Source organism: Myxine glutinosa, chromosome 1, assembly GCF_964187855.1.
Source record: "Myxine glutinosa chromosome 1, kmMyxGlut1.1, whole genome shotgun sequence".
NCBI classification, from domain to species: domain Eukaryota; kingdom Metazoa; phylum Chordata; class Myxini; order Myxiniformes; family Myxinidae; genus Myxine; species Myxine glutinosa.
In genome coordinates, this window is record NC_136261.1 from 403142810 (window position 1) to 403145128 (window position 2319).

General features: G+C 41.8%; 1 non-coding gene across 1 annotated transcript; it reads left to right on the forward strand.

Moving 5' to 3' along the window:
• The first annotated feature begins 1898 nt into the window (after window positions 1-1898).
• On the forward strand, window positions 1899-2062 carry LOC137412742 (U1 spliceosomal RNA). Its single transcript, XR_010981540.2, has one exon. It is a non-coding gene; the product is annotated as a U1 spliceosomal RNA (small nuclear RNA).
• The last annotated feature ends 257 nt before the right edge of the window (window positions 2063-2319 follow it).

Below are 2319 nucleotides of genomic sequence, written 5' to 3' on the forward strand. Positions count from 1 at the left end.
CCACAGATCTCTCGATGTCTCCATGTCTCTCGGTCCCTGCTCTCAAATGTTGTGTTTGTGTCCTTCCCCCTCTCTCCCCATCTTGTCTACCGCTCCCGATGTTATTTGTTTTATGTGTCTGTTTGTCTTTCTGTGTGATTAATGTTCGCTCTTTCACGAGCCTCGATCTTGTATACAAAAAAAAAAAAAAAAAAAAAAAAAAATACATATTCAGAAAAAAACATGTTTCCTGAAAGTGGCCATCTTGAAAATCCGCTGTAGGCTGCCACCTGGTATCCCAGGGTAGGTGTAGATTATTTTAGATGGCTTCATGTGATTCCTCATCCCCAAAAATGTGGGTATAGGTGTTGGAATCAGCACTCTAGGTGGTTCGGATGTTGAGATATCGCGAAAAATAGGTTTCCGATGGTGGCCATTTTGAAAATCCAATATGGCCGCCAAAGAAAAATTTGCGCAAATGGAAACATGGTTTTTCGGATTCCTGGTGCTATCAGCTTTCCAAAAATGTATAGTTTTGCTAATCTCCACAAAAAAAGAACGAAATTACATAACAAACCTGACTAAACGAACGAACGAATAAGAATGAATAAACGAATGAGAACAGAGAAGGAAATGTTTTTTTTTTTTTTTTTTTTTTTTTTTTGAGATGAGATTTACACAAGGAAGTAGGCAATGGGTGAAAAGCCTGGGAATACAGAGAACGAAAGTTATTGTATCACAAACGACGGACCACTGAGAGAAAAACAAAGCCTCAAGGTTGTACAGTGCACACTGTACAAGGCCTCAAGACACGACACGAATTCACACGATTTTCAATACAGGTATGAAAGATTTGCACCGAAAAATCTTCGTCGGGACACAATATACGTACAACACCATAAATAAATACAGTTTTAACGAAAATACAAATGGGAACAATCACTTAACTTCGATTTAAAATCGTTCGCGACGCGGCAAAGGCCTTGCTCGCGACACGGCAAACAGACGATCAATTTATGAAAGATAAACACCGAGAAACAACCAAAGTTGCACACAATAACTTCACACACCGAAAGATAAATACAGTTTCGACAAAATACAATTGTGAACAGACTTAACTTCGAAAAACGTGGAGACCGTGTGGAGCTTCGAAAATCCCTCCCACCGTCTCCGAGATCTCGCGAGATAAAAAATTGAAAGTTGAAATGGGTTAAAATTCTCTCAAGCAGGGATTCAACCCGTGTCCTTATTAAAGGTCTTTGTCCGAGGTCACCAAGTCGGATCGGTGCAGCTGTGCAGCGATCGGTGCAGCCGTTCGTGCGGAACCTGGAAAACATCGTCACAATGAGAACAATGAACGTTTTGCAAACGCGAATGTTATGCGGGAGTCCAAACCTGTGAATGCTGGATACTAAAGCTGCAATTGGGAAAACTAAATATCCTATTTTACTCCTGGAGATCCCAGGATTATCCACCCAAAATATTGTTGAGATCGGTTCAGCAGTTTTTACGGTACCTTCGAACAGACAGACAGACGGACGGACATTTGGTGAATTATAGTAAGATAGTGAAGTTGGGCGGGTTTGGATCGGATCACAGGTGGATGTGGAACCATGGATGGAATGAACAGAACATTCATCAGGTATCGTTTATCACACTGTTGGAAACATGGCCAGGTGACCTTTTGGGTGTTTATATCTCCTTTGGTCCCATGAAGGGTTCACACATGAAACGTGAGGTTCTCGTTGTTTCCCACGGAGGTTTTAATCTTCACGGAAATCTCTTCCTTCCAATCCAGACACAGCAATAAAATCACCATTGAATAACCAGTGTAATGACGTCACAAAGGTAAGTTGGCGTCATCATGTGAATGCAAATTCCAGAGAAGGCGTTGCATCATGGACTGTGATGAACAATTCATATTCACATGGCGGGAGGTAAACCGTGATCAAAAAGGTGCTGCCCTCAGGGCGACATTGCACTCCAGGAGGGGAGTGGATGGGGTTGACCCTCGAATTTCTCCAAATGGGGGAAACTCGACCCTACAATTTTTGGTAGTGGGGACTCGTTCTCGCTATCCCTGGATATTTCAACAAAGAACAGGTGAACACCTTCATGTTAAACATTCACTAATTCAATCCTATTCTTAATTTTAGATGTCGACGCCATTGAATGTTGATATTACAACCTGTATGACGAATCTTCACAGGTATTACGTTTGTACCATGACTCGTGAGTGAAAAACTGGCTAAAAAACATGTACGAAACGTGCTTTGTGACGTCACAATAGGAAACAATGCACAGTGCGCGTGAGATGTAGAAATTGAATGTGTCGCGTCG